The sequence below is a fragment of the Uloborus diversus genome, chromosome 1 (assembly GCF_026930045.1).
Source record: "Uloborus diversus isolate 005 chromosome 1, Udiv.v.3.1, whole genome shotgun sequence".
NCBI lineage: Eukaryota > Metazoa > Arthropoda > Arachnida > Araneae > Uloboridae > Uloborus > Uloborus diversus.
The window spans coordinates 235,263,957-235,279,973 of NC_072731.1; positions in this window are offsets into that span (position 1 = coordinate 235,263,957).

The window sequence follows — 16,017 nt, forward strand, 5'->3', positions numbered from 1 at the left end:
AGTTAAAAAGAATTAATTTGCAAAAGTGGTCCGTTATATCAGAAAACTTCGATTTGAGATATTCATTACACTATTTGCAATATATTAATTTATTACTTTATTATTTTTGATTTTTTTGACATGGAAGTTTTGTGGAAGAACTATGAAATAAATAACAGGTCGGTGTACCAGAAACAGTTTGAAGCGTATTTACTTATGTAATAAAAAACAAGTAATGAACAAATTTCCTTGCCCTACTTAGAAAATTGTCGAAATATATATCAATTTCCATTTTAAGCAAACGTTTTTTTACGATTACCTATTTCATGTTTTCCTTAACTGCGCTGAATATTTAAAAACTCTCTCTTTTAAATTCAGAAGTTTTTTTTAGCGTTTCAATAGTTTTGATATCTGATTATTCAATTTAAATTTTTCTTATAGAGTTTAAAAAAATGCATATGTGTTATAAGCTTCTGTAATCGGCTTAGTGTTAGGAAGTTTTACTTTTGTTGATAAGAACCAGAACAGACGACAAAAATCACACAATCAAAGAGGAAAAAAAAATTAGAAAATCTTGATTAACAATAACTCTTAAATCTCCCTTCTGTTCTATAAAAAATAATGAAAATATGCAAATATTGATTTAATGTCAAGATCTGAACTGAAAAATAGCACACTCTTTCAAAACGACTGCATAATGGTTTCGCTAAAAGCGTGATTCGTTTCACCATTTTAAAATGATAAAATGACTGTGAATGAGCATCAACATTCACTTCATTCAAGGCTTTAACATCAAGTACATTACGTGAGAAAAACTCAAACTTTGACTCATGTGATTTACAAAAAGAAATATTAAGGACTGAAACATAAATTAAACGTATGTCCTGAATTAAATTCTTAGATATATACCTTATAGTTACTGCTAAGTAATTGGGAAATTACTTTGATGAAAGTTGAAATTTAAAACTGCCTCAGAAAATACTGAAATGTTTTCTATTGTGATCATTGCTTTCTGAAATTTTTGCGTAATGGGTAATATTGTTTAAAATTTGCTGAACCAGTAGCAACATAGATCAAAAAGTTTTATTTATTTATTTATTTATTTATTTATTTATTTATTTATTATTTATTATTTATTTATTTATTTATTTATTTATTTATTTATTTATTATTTATTTATTATTTATTTATTTATTATTTACTTATTAATTTATTTAATTTTGAATTTAAAATAATGTTTTTTCTCAACGATACTTATGGTATGGGATTCTTCAATACGTTATGGGAAAGTTCGTGAAGGTAGTTTTAATGAAAAACAATTTTGTACTATTTTTCTTTCGTCTCAATCTACATCACAGGAAGTGAGTGATGTGACTAATTACGCCAAATAATATGATTGAAGGTCTCGATTTTTTCCCAAACCATTTCAATTTTTGTCAAACCGATTGTGATTACATGATAAAAAGCCCAATTGCAATGTATTATGAAAAACTATAAACGTTGTCTTAAAAAGGAAAGGTACACTCGACTTTGTCAAAAAAAATGTATGTGGTAGGGGAGAGTGTTGTACCTGCGGACATTTTTCATATTTTAATTTTTAACGTGAATTATTTGAATCAAATTTAAAATCAAAAAGTCACATTAAAATACCGCAAAATACTTCTGTGTAACATATATATATATATATATATATATATATATATATATATATATATATATATATATATATATATATATATATATATATATATATATATATATATATATATATATATATATATATATATATATATATATATATATATATATATATATATATATATATATACATATATATATATATATATATACATATATATATATATACATATATATACATATATATATATATATATATATATATATATATATATATATATATATATATATATATATATGTATATATATATATATATATAAAAATCTCGTGTCACGATGTTTGTTCGGGGTAAACTCCGAAACTACTCAACCGATTTTTCTCAAATTTCATATCAATGTGTCATTTGGTCGAACTTAAAAGATAGGATAGTTTTTATAATTTTTTACGGCAAATTTCATATTAATTATGCAATAATAGTGTGAATTAATTTTTTAGTTCTAAAAATTCTTAATAGATGGCGGTGTAAGTTAATTAATCGATATAACTCTAACATCGTATGACTTACTGCTAAAAACACCATGATAAAAAAAGCTCAGAGATGTTGCTTAGAATTTCCATACAACGTTTCGGGATATTACAGTTTATTATTTACTTCCTGAGAAAATCAACTATATTTTTCAAAACGTTTCCTTGAATTGCTACAAATTGCAGATTTCACAACGTTGTGAAAAGTATTTTTCTCCACCAGTATCAAGATTAACTAAACGTATTTAATAGGTAAATCGGTTTCGGAGTGATTACGGTTTGTCTAGATTGACTCAACACACAATGAGTGCGAAAAGTTGTCTGGATCACGAAGCTTTGCAAGAGTTGCAGAGGAACTACATTCGAGCTACTTGCTTGAGAGTCTGTCTTCGCGTTGGCAATGCGTGTATTAATGCTTTGAGAACTTTCTTAGAAAAACAGGAAGGTTTCAGGCTATTATATTAATCATGCGTTTGGCTTCTCTGCAGGTGCCAGAATCATAACTGCCTTTTTAACCAAGAAGACTACTGAATTCTTCAAAAATATTCCAGGTTTATTTCAGGAAAGTTAATGAATTTATGCGGAAAACAATTATTTTCTTTATTTTGTTCCCCAGGAAATTTTTAATATCATTAATTCTTGGAAAGATACATTCGCAACAGAAAATTGCAGTGACAATTGCATCGTCAGGCATTGCTGCTACTTTTTTTAGATGGTACACGGACAGCACATTCAGCTTTAAAGTTGCCTATTAGATATTCATAACAAACAAAACACAATGTGTACAATAAAGAAAAAAAAGACGTGGTATGGCTGTAGTGTTGCAAGAGAGTGAAATTATAATTTGGGATGAGAGTACTATGTCTCATGAGTAAAAGCATTCATTCGAAGCACATCATAGGATTATGCAAGATTTGAATGGCAACGATAAACTTTTAGGCGAAATTGTCTGAATACTGTCTGGGGACTTCCGGCAGACATTACCAGTTATTCCGATGAAATCAACGCATGTTTAAAAAAAACGTTTTTTATAGCGTAATGACGAGATACTGCGATTGGCCATGAACATGCGAGTATAAACGCAAAATAATCTAATCACATAAGTATTTTTTAAGCAATTGCTGAGTATTGGAAACGGTGAAATTGAACTGTATCAAAATATACAGTACAACAAATAGCCAGACTATTTCTGCACTGCCGTTGAGACGAAAAGTGAACTAGTTGAGAGTCTATTTCCAGATAAATTTATTTTTTTAAAAATCATAATTGCCTCTGTAATCGCGCTGGTTTTGTAGCACTTTTGTTTTCGGTAAACATTCCCGAACAGACAGGAATATTTGTGGATCGTCAATTGTCGGCTGTCAAATACATATCCTGATGCATGTCGCAAGTTGTATTTATTGGTAGCACAAAGTCATTGGGAGTTGACACTTTCTAATGCAGGTTTGACATAAGGAGAAACAGTATTCGTCAACTGTTTAAAACAATTTTGACGACATACTATCCAATACAATCATTATTTTTTTAGGAGAAACTATATTACTTTCACGTTTGAAGACGTATTTCATAAAGTTTAACAAACACACAAATGTCCAAATCCAGATTTTACACCAGAAATGAATATGAAGCTTTAGTTTTAACTGAAGGTTTTTGCGTTTCAATTTCAAATTTGCCACTTAGTCATTATGATATGCCGTCACTTGATAGTTGGGCCACCGACTTAGTTAACACTGATTTGCAACGTATAACAACAGAGCAATGACTCTGTCTTAGCTACAATTATTGCGAATAATGAGCCATTACTGACGGCTTTAAAAAAAAGCTCTCCATTGATGCTGAACAAGTTGCCGATGAAAACAAAGCAGTAAACACTCCAAATAAATTTTTAAATTCCCAGGATACACCAGGAATGCGTCTACACGATTTCCGGTTGAAAATGTTTGTGTTGCCACGTAATCCATTATTAGCGTCATAATTTTAAAACACATTTGAAAGGCTTCAACTTTTGATTCGTTTAGCTTTTGCAAAGACCATAAATAGATTTAAAGAACAAAAAATGTCTTCTTTCGGTTTGTTCTTGAAACATAAATATTTCTCTTATGGGCAACGAAATATTGCCTACTCACACGTGGAAAGTTATCATACTTTTCGTATTAGCAAAAGACTGGTTGATCAAGAACATTGTGCACAACTTAGTGCTTAGACAGTTTTCAGTTTTCAAATAATAGAAACAATAGTTCGAAGTCAATGTTATCTACTTCATTGAAAAAATTTAATTTTTATACATTTTTAATTTAGTTAGTGTATTTTGTAAAGAAGTTATTGATTACAAACTATAGAGAAAGCTAATGTGAATAAAATGTAGTGTAGAATCTAAAAGTGTATGGTGGTTTACGCTCAGTTTCTACATTCGGTTATTTTACAATCAGTTTCGATATTTACTATCACTTTCAGTTTCTTTTTTTTTTTTTTTTTGCGGAAGTTATACTTACAAAATTTACTAAGCGTAAGTATAGTGCTTTTTCCATAGAAAATTTAGTTAGTACTTATTGAATTCAATAAGTACTTTCTTCAGCCTGCACGGTAAAAAAAAAAAAAAAAAAAAAAAAAAAAAAAAATCCGAAATGTTACTGAGTAAAAATTTTCGATAATTGCTTGCAGTTCTGGCTAAGCTTTGGCTATGTTTGCATTACTGCTTATAGAAGTTCCTTAATAAATCAGAAAGGTGCTAAGCTTTTTTTTTTGTATCCCTTCCTAAGTTTACATTAAAGTTCCAGAAACACGACTAACTTCAAACGGGAAGATCTTCGAATTTTTCAAGAGGCTTCCGAGGTGATTTCAGGAAGGTTATTAACTTTTATCGGAAAACTTTCCGGGTTTTGGCTTGACATGATACTGGCAGAAATTGGCCACATCAGCTGCCCATAATTTTCCAGGAACATTTAGGAATCGTTTTTAAATTGAATAACGCCCATTATCAATCTCATATGTTATAAAATCGGCTATACTATTTTAAGCTCTATTAAAAATATTTATTTGATTCTATCAAAATAATGAGTTCAAGTTTATTTTAATCCAACTTCTTTGCCACAGCAACGCGTGGCTGGGTCAGCTAGTATATATATATATATATATATATATATATATATATATATATATATATATATATATATATATATATATATATATATATATATATATATATATATATATATATATATATATATATATATATATATATATATATATATATTAATTCGGACTGTTTGAAAGTAAAATGTTGCCTGCCATTTTTAAAGTAAAAATTCTAAGCTTTCCCAAGGTACAACATCCTATTGTACCTTGGGACACATTCTGTTGTACTATGGGAAAGTCTTCATGATTCACGGAAAAGCCATAACCTTGAACCAATTTTGCACTAGAAAACAGAAAAATATATATATATATTATGGTAGTGAATTTAATCATGAATAATTAATAATATATAATGAATAATAAATTATGAATTATTACCTAACATTAAATGTGATTAAAAGACTCCATAATATTACAACATTGTTCCATGTTCCTAAACATATCTCAATTATTAAGAACCATGATGTATGTGTTATACCTTGGAACGTGTCCTAAGGTAAACAAGTTTTGGCTGTGCCAAGGTACAATCACCACGTGGTTTAAGAAAAACCAAAATTATGATCAATCTAGATGCACTACCATTATTTTCTCATAATCAAAATATTTAAAGTACTTTTTTTTTTCTAACAAAATTAAATTTAGTTGATTGAATTTACAAATACAAAGACAGAAAATGAAATAAAAATGAAGAGAATATTTACTTTTGAGTCATGACATTTTCTTTCTCTCACAAAGTAATCAATTTTACTTATTTGATGCTTATTTTTACTATGGCACCATTTAATGGTGAAGGTTACAATTTTAGATTACTAAAACATGTCTGCTAAAAAAGATTCCTAGAAAGTAGCAGTGCCCCAAGGTACAAACGTCCCAATTCGCAACACACTTCCCTATCCCTATGCCATCTTAAGCCATCTTAAAAACGCAGCTGAAACGGTAACTTTAAGTGTACTGGTTATAATTAAAAGCATCTGTCGTGTAAGCACTCCGATTCTTTCAGAAAAAAAAATCAAAACTATTTTTATTTCGAGGAAAGAAAAAAGTTTTCTTACATATTGTTCAACAAAAGATTTATGTCTTTGGTATTAAACTGCATTCGACAGAAATCAGAAAAGTTTTAAAAAGAAAAGAGAGAAGTCGAAAGAATATGTTTTAAGAAATAGGACTCAAATTTTGAGAAAATCTAATGTTTGCTTGATATATACACTTATTCCTTTTCAGTTTGCAAGTTTTTTGCAAAAATGTATTGCTCACATCCTTAAATTATGTCATGTTTAATCATTTCTTTTAAATATTGTAACGGATTCGGTGAGGCTTCCAACTTCTCGAAATGAAGACACAGTTCTTGATAAAAACACAGGAGCTTTATTTACACTATGTACAGGAGAAATCGTTAACAACTGCTAAATTAATCATCAGCAATTAAGCAAATATCACTCAACACCGTAAACTTAACAGTTACACACGTATTTACTTCCAAATACGAAAACAACACAGCGAAATGCCTCGCTATATACAGAGCAAATACGCTCTCCGTTCGAAATCTCAATCGAAACTCCCCTCTTTATCCAGCGTAACGGTTTATATGCACACCGAAAAGAAATCTCTCAAATATTCCACACGCTTCTGGAAAATAGTAGACCGTTATCAAATTTTATCAATGATCAAAAAGGAAATAGGGGGTTCGTATACTTTAGCCATATGAAAAGGGGTTGTATATTCATTACGGGAAACTATTTCCAGGTTACGTTACTGCAATAATTACTATTTACAGGATTTGTAACATTGCCCCCTTCCTAAGGACTGCACGTCCCGGGCAGTACAATCCCCAGAAAGGGTGCCAAAATTCTATCACAAGTTCACAATTACACACTAATTAATAACTAACAGATACAGAAAACACAATAATAACAAGAAATATTACTAAACATTAAAAGCAAAAATTATCTACAACTTTTATGTTATCAACCATGGTTGTTTACGTAATACTCATGAACTATGGCCATAGTAGGGGGATAACCGATCATAATGTACAACCCTAGGTTTTGCATCAGGTGATTTTTGGATCCTCACTACAACGTCATTCAGTCGGTTAAGGACTTTGTAGGGTCCATCCCAATGCGACTGCAACTTGGGTGAAAAACCTTTCCGTCGGATGAGATTCCATAACCAAACCTTGTCGCCTTCGTTGAATTCATGTCCAGTAGACCTTGTGTCGTATCGGGTCTTCATCTTCTCCGCCGCGATGTTGAATCGCTCTCGTGCGAAGTTATGAACGTCTTCCAACCGGGCCTGGAGATCCTGGATGTACTCCTCAGGCGACGAAGGCGCATCCGAAGGACAACCGAAGACGAGATCACAAGGTAGCCGAAGCTCTCGTCCGAAGAGCATCTGAGATGGGGCATATCCGGTAGTCTCGTGGACAGCACTGCGGTAGGCCAGCAGGAACAAAGGTAGCTTCTTGTCCCATTCCTGTTGATTTCTGGATATCATCAGCGAGAGATTATTCAGGATTGTGCGGTTAAATCTCTCCACCATGCCGTCCGATTATGGGTGTAGTGGTGTTGTCCTAGTTTTCTCAATTCCGAAAATTTGACATAGGCCCTTAAACACAGCAGAGATGAAATTCCTCCCTTGATCGGAATGAATCTGCAAAGGTGTTCCATATCTCGAGATCCAGTGTTGGACTAGAGTCTCTGCTACGGTGGTAGCTTCTTGATCTGGAATGGGATACGCTTCGGGCCATTTGGTGAAGTAGTCGATGGAAACAAGAATGTATTTGTTCCCATCAGCAGTTCTTGGTAGAAGACCCAGGATGTCGATCCCAATTCGTTCGAAAGGAGCTCCAACGTTGTACAGATGTAGCTTCCCTCTGCTTCTCTTCTTCGGTCCTTTACGAGCAGCACAGGCGTCACAAGAATGGCACCACTTCTCCACGTCATCCTTCGCCTTGCTCCAGAAGAAGCGCTCCCGAACTTTATTGAGGGTTTTCAAGACACCAAAATGTCCTCCAGTCGCACCACTATGTATTTCTTTCAGAACATCTGAAATCCTTGATCGGGGAAGTAGTAACTGCCACCTAGACGTTTTGCCGTCATCAGATTCCCATTTTCGGTACAGTACGCCGTTTCGTAAATGGAGTGAATTCCATAAAGCCCAGTATCTTTTTGTTGCAGGACTAAAGATGGAAACGTCCTGCCAGCTAGGTCGCCGACTGTCACTCTCCATGAACTCCAAAATTGGTTTTATGTCGGGGTCTTCAAGTTGATCTTTTCGAACTTGGTCGTCACTCCATGGATCAGATTCTGAAGATGTTGGAGTCACTGTCACCTGATAGGCAGTAGGGCTAGTCGTTCCATACTGTTTCTCGACTCGGGAACAATAATTGCAGTTCTCAGGACAGGGTATCCTTGATAAAGCGTCTGCATTACCGTGAGACAACCCTTTTCGGTGCTTGATCTCCATGTCATATTCCTGGAGCCGCTGTATCCACCTGCCTATCTGGCCTTCTGGATTCCTGAAGTTCAAAAGCCAAGTTAACGAGGCATGATCTGTCCGAAGCAGAAACTTTTGGTCGTAGAGGTAATGATGGAAGTGTTCTACAGCTTTCACTATGGCCAGTAACTCCTTTCTGGTGACGCAGTAATTTCGCTCCGACTTTGATAAGCATTTGCTCCAGTAAGCGATGACATGTTCATTGCCGTCAATTTCTTGGGATAAAACAGCTCCGATGCCCTCGTGGCTCGCATCAGTGTCCAGGATGAAGGATTTTTCAGGCTGAGGATAGGCGAGGATAGGCGTTGATGTTAAAGCCTCCTTCAGTCGTAGAAATGCATCTTTGCATTCTTTGGACCATTCAAACTTTTGCTTGCTCTCCGTCAGCTTATGCAAAGGTCGTGCAATGTTGGAAAAACCCTTTACAAACTTCCTGTAGTACGTGCAGAGCCCCAGGAAACTTCGCAGCTGATGGATGTTTTCGGCACGACTCCAAATCTTGACTGCAGATACCTTTTCTGGATCGGTTTGTACACCTTCAGAAGAGATGATGTGACCAAGGTAGTTCACTTCCCGGTGGAACAAATTACATTTGGACGGGCTTAACTTCAGATTGGCTTCCTTAAGCTTCTGCAGCACCTTCCTAAGATTTGCCAGATGTTCTTCGAAACTGCGTCCCACGATGATGATATCGTCTAAGTAGACCAGACAGGATTCGTAGGAAAGTCCTCTTAACACTGTCTCCATTAGACGCTCGAACGTAGCTGGTGCATTGCAGAAGCCGAAGGGCATCACTTTGAACTGCAATAATCCTTGTCCAGTTGTAAACGCTGTCTTCTCTCGGTCATCAGGGTGTATCTCAACCTGCCAGTAGCCGCTCTTCAAGTCCAGGGTCGAAAACCACTTGTGTCCGGAAAGAGTGTCCAAGGTGTCGTCTATCCGTGGAAGAGGGTAACTGTCTTTCTTGGTGATTTCATTCAGCCGTCGGTAATCGACACAAAATCTGGTGGAGCCATCTTTCTTTCGGACCAAGACGATGGGAGACGCCCAGGGACTGGATGACGGTTCGATTACATCGTTCTTCTTCATCTCTTTCAGGATGGTCTCAACCTCTTCCTTCTTGGCGAACGGTAGTCGTCTTGGATGCTGTTTAATAGGGAGGTGTTCTCCAGTGTAGATCCCATGCTGCTTAAATTCGTCCAGCCCACATCCTCCGATGTAGATGAAAACAGATGCTTGAAGTCGTCCACCAATTGTTCCGCAGCAGTTCTTTGATATTTCGATAATGGCGCACTCCTAATTAACTTCGATGTCAATGACTCAGAAGACACAGTCTCGGGGGAATTGATTCTTCTAATGATGCAGTTTACTGGAGTACAAGTTACCAACACTTCACCTTTTTTGATATTCCTTGGCTTTTCACTCACGTTGGCGACTCTCACAGGAATTACATCCTTAGAAAGGTCCACAAGCGTAGATGCTACCAGCACTCCTTTTAGGCTATTGCTTAGGTTAGGGTATTCAGTGAGTCCAAATCGAAAACTATTGCTTTCTTCAAGGGAGCCAGGTATTAATGATTCTGACCTTGAGGGAATCGATAAATCTGTTTGGGCTATTATTTGATGAGCGGATTTTACGTCACTTTCTGCAGGGAAAGCGGCTATGTCTTCTCTCATCGAGTGCAGTTCATTAGTCTTGAAGTCGAGAGTGAAGTCATATTTCTTCAAAAAGTCCAATCCGAGAATGAAGGGGTCCGTGATATTAGCGACGAATGCCGTATGATGGTAGGTGGCATTCCCAAACACTATTTCCAGGTCCACTTTACCGTCAATCTCGATTTTGTCACCTGTCGCAGTCTGGAGACTTACGCGCGGCGATGTCTACAGCAGTTTCAATCCAAATTCACGAGCCACATCTGTCCTAATAATTGTCACATTGGCTCCAGTGTCGACAATCAGTCTGCAGGGGTTCCCATTTACATGTGCGTAAATGAAAAGTCCATCACTGCCACTACTAGAAGAGGAAATCTGCAGAGCTCTGGTGGTGGTGATTTCCTTCCCTCGCGGAGCTTGGCGAGCCAGACAACTCCTTCGCAGGTGTCCTTCACTACCGCATTTCCAGCACTTCTGCTCTTGTTTCTTTTGGGCTGTTATGCTGTTCAGATGTCTTGCCAAGTCACCGAGTTGTCTCTCAAGTTCATCGAGATGGGACGACCTGGAATCAGACTCATCAGCTTCCAGAGTTCGGATGGAATGGCGATTCACACGGGTTGCTTGCTTGGCGGTCTCCAACTTCATCGCATACACAACAGCAGAATTCAGGTCTTTGACATCCGCCATCCGTAGAGCTTTCTGGATTTCTGGATCTCGAACCCCGTCGATGTAGTAGTTGAGTGCCAGGTTGTCTCGAACATCCGCAGGGCAGTCGCAAAAAGCAAGATGAGACAGTCTCTCGATGTCCGGCGCAAGCTCTTGCTGGGTTTCCCTAGTTTTCTGGAAACGGGACTTCAACTGGAGTCGGCTGAAATCTTTCTGGCACTTCTCCCCGAAGCGAAGCTCCAACGCAGATGTGAGGGCGGCGAAATCCAGGCGCTGGCTGTCCGGAAGGGTCTGAAGAATGTCCGCTGCGTCACCTCTCAAGGATGCTGCAAGATGGCAGGCCTTGGTAGCAGAGTCCCATCCGTTCGCTTCCGCCACTATCATGAATTGAGTTTTGTAAACCTGCCACGAAGTTTTCCCATCATACGTGGCAAGTTTAGTGGACGGTCGAGCAACCGATGTGGGAGCGCCAAACTGTACAGAGCTGCTTTCCGCGGTCGCCAATCTCCTTTCCAGGTCTTTAAAGATGTCTTCTTTAAGTTGATGAAATTTTCTATCTTCTTCTTCCAATTTATTTTCTACAGCATTGCATCGGCCTTCAACGGTACTCAATTTTTCTTCAAATTTCTCTTCGATTTTATTTTCCACTGCGATGAATCGGCCTTCAACTGCTTCAAACTTTCCTTCAATAGCATCAACTCGATGCTCTATCTCATTAAATTTATTTTCCATCAGTCTTTACCGAAGTAAGGTCGTTTTAATTTCCTCTTGGTTAGAAGCTAAATCATTTTTCAGCACCATTAAATCACTTTTCAATTGTTCTTGATTTGCAGTAAAACTTGCAGTCAAATCACTTTTTAATTGTTCTTGATTAGCCGCCATATCATTTTTTAATTGTTCTTGATTAGCCGCCATATCATTTTTTAATTGTTTTTGATTAGCCGCCATATCACTCTTCACAGAGTTGATTGCGTCAAGAAGTTGATTTAATTGTTCATCCATTGCGCGAATAATCGCCATAAAAATAAAGTCCAAATTCAAAAAGTTTTTATGAAAAAAAAAATGTCCAAAGTCACACTTACTCCAAGAAAGTCCAGAAAAAGCCCCACGTTGGGCGCCAAATTTTAACGGATTCGGTGAGGCTTCCAACTTCTCGAAATGAAGACACAGTTCCTGATAAAAACACAGGAGCTTTATTTACACTATGTACAGGAGAAATCGTTAACAACTGCTAAATTAATCATCAACAATTAAGCAAATATCACTCAACACCGTAAACTTAACGGTTACACACGTATTTACTTCCAAATACGAAAACAACACAGCGAAATGCCTCGCTATAAACAGAGCAAATACGCTCTCAGTTCGAAATCTCAATCGAAACTCAACACTTTATCCAGCGTAACGGTTTATATACACACCGAAAAGAAATCTCTCAAATAATCCACACGCTTCTGAAAAATAGTAGACCGTTATCAAATTTTATTAATGAACAAAAAGGAAATAGGGGGATCGTATACTTTAGCCATATGAAAAGGGGTTGTATATTCATTACGGGAAACTATTTACAGGTTACGTTACTACAATAATTACTATTTACAGGATTTGTAACAATATGTTGAATGTTGAAAACATATCAAAATGTTAACAGGTAATTTAATACAAGCTTGTTTGTTCTTCATTTCTTTTTTACTGGCTAATTATACTGGCTTTCTCTATTTTTTTTTTTTTTTGGTGTGTGTGACTGGCTGTCCTAAATACATGTTTTGCAACGAAAGGTTTAAACTATAACTTATTGAAATTCCGACCCTGTGTCAGATATGTGGGCAATTCCATATCAGATGAAACACTTTTTGATCTCACCATCTCCGATTTTAACGAAAATTTGTGAGGGACACATATGTCAAGATAAGTTATCCTGCCGATTTTTTGAATTCTACTTTAAATATTTTACGAAATACAGAGCTGTTAAAAAACTGAAAAAGTACGAAAAAACGAAAAGTTGTGATATTCAAATGACTGTAAATTTCTCTATTGATTATAGTAGAACAAAAATTCAAATACCATTGTAAAGCTAAATAATAGAGCTTTCTGTTGATTTAAAACATGAATTTCTTATGACAGGTTTAAATTTCAAGGTCATACGCCGTTACTTTTGACCTTGAATATCTCAAAACATGCCCCCTTAAAATTTCTTCAAAAAATATATATTTTATAGCTCTAACACTATTCTTCCACTACACCAAACCTAAGACTGGGATCGCAAAGGCAAGGTATTGAAAAAAAAATCAAGAATGTTCACATATTTTGTATTTTGGAATACCATATGTCAGGTCAGTCACTTTCTTGCCTTCCTAAACATTTCCGATTTTAATGAAATTTTGTGTTAAGGACACATATAACAAGATAAATAATCCTGCCAGTTTTCAGAATTCTACTTTAAAACTGTTACGAAATACAGGGCTGTTAAAAACTTTAAAGTGCAAAATAAACGGAAAGTTTAGACATACAAATGACAGTAACTGCTATCGTCCTATTCTAATTACAGTAGAATAAAAATAAAAAAATATTGTAAAGTTAAAGAATAGAGCTTTCTATTGGTATAAAACAAGGCTTTCTCACGACAGGTTTAAGTTTCAAGGTTCACCGTGCGTTAACGGTGTGAACGTTTTCATGTGCTCACAGTGAATTTCAACCTTCAATGTCTAAAAACAGGCCACCTTAGAATTTCTTTAAAAATATACATATTATTAACATAATTAAAACAATAAAATTAAAACAATAACATTAGGACAGAGTGAATGTAAAACATGTAACAAAAATACGTTACAATTTCTTTTTTCTTTTCTTTTTTTTTTTTTTTTTTGTAGTTCCTTGCCATTGCGACCCCATCTTAAGTTTTGGTGTAGTAGAAGAACAGTGTTGGAGCTATAAAATGTATTTTTTTTGAAAAAATTCTAAGGGGGCCTGTTTTGAGATATTCAAGGTTAAAAGTCAAGGTGAATGACCTTGAATCTGAAAACCGTCATGAGAAAGCCATGTTTTCTAATCATACAACTTTCGCACTTCCCGTAACTATCAACAAAATGTAAAAGGGTATTTTGTTCTAATGCAAGATTTGCTGGTAGGACCAATCTGCATATTTCACCAAAACAAAGAACCATCATGAACAATAGGTAATACAACACTTCGTACTTTCGATGGAAAACCGCAGGGTTGAAGTAGCTAGAGGTGAAAGAAACAATTTCATATTAATAATTGTAACTATATTTCTCAACCTCAAATACAATTTATGAATTAAAAAGTGTATTATTTTCGCACACTTTTCTGTTTTTCTGAATTAACTCCAGACCTGATGTTTTTTCTAATTAATTAACCCTAACTCATGTTTTGCATACACATGTTTGCTATTTTACACAAGTAAAAAAAAATCACTCCATTCTAATTTGTACTGTGATTTGTATTTTATGCCTGTGTCTATATATATATAGGATAGGGTGTATTTTAGAACTACCTGAAAGCAGCAATTCAAAAGTAAGGTTTAGAAAATTGAACTTTCGCTAATAAAGTAACAAAAAGTTAACATAAAATTAGACGTGTAAAATTTCCGGAAATTTTGAAGTGGTGAAAAAAAAAACGGTTTTTTTTCTCGGGATTTATTTTTGGAAAAATAGAAAAATTGATTTTTTATAATTGAAAAAAGGATTTTTCTTAGGTCTGTTTTTTTGGAATATATAAAGGGTTCAGCACTGAAAAATATATGCAATCCACACATCTTCTTTTTCTGCTTGACAGAAATACACATAAAGGTAAGTTTAATTAGAAAAAAAATAACCCTTCGGTTTTATAACTGACAGCTTTCTTGGTCAAACGCCAGAAATAAATCAAACAGTCGCTCAACCAATGAGTAAGGTGTGTCAAACACATATAATCATAAGAATTATATTTTCTATTTCAGATTGCCTTTGAAACCTGAAATAATAATAGCAATAATTGACTTTCAAACGTGATAATATTGTTTCAAAGAAAAATAAGTATAATTTCCCTTCCTTGCAATGTAACTTTACTGTCTGAAAATGAAAGCTATTGAGTTTTGATTTTTTTCAATCCAGTATAATTCTAAAAACTAAATTGGTTTTTCTTTATATTTGCAACAGAAACCCCAGACCTCAAAACCACGTGATGGTTTATAGAGCTGAACCAAAACTTAAAGTGGAGTTTCAGTTAACCATACGGCCGTACTAAACACAATAGTAAAAGTAGTCACTTTTGAAGAAAATTGAGTTATTGTAACCAAGTTGTTCTCTGTTTCGTATTTTACTTAATAAATAAAATGCTTTAGGGTCATTTGATCAGAAACTATTACAAAAAATGAATCACAAGTATATCGATGAGCCAAACTTTAAAACGCAATACGAATTGCCTATTGCAGATTCCACTTAAATGCTTAGCTTGGCAGTATACAGGGAAAGGCAAGGAAGCTCGGGAAAAGTTTGCATCATCGAATGGAAGTAAACTAGTTTCGTTTCAACGAGTGTCTTTACTTATTTTTGTCCCTGATTTTATACAAAAAAAATATTTACAACATAACTCCTAGTTTATGTAGTTTTTCGGTTTTGTTGGTTTTAAGCAAAAGACCTGTTATTTTAAGGTTGTTTAACGAAGTAGAACAATAGTTCGTATGCTTTTTACGCCTCGGGAAACAATATTTGAATCAGTATGTCGCCTCAAGTGACTTGAAAATGATAGCGATATCCAGGAAGCGTACAAAAATGAAGAGTGAGCATTTCCATTAATTAATCGTCAGGTCATCCTAAAGTAAGTTAAATGAAATCCTTGGGTGTCCACGAGAGAAGTCGTTTGTGAGCCGGGGAGGGGGGGGCATTTGTGACCAATCACTGCGACTAAGAACAAAAAAAGAGCTCA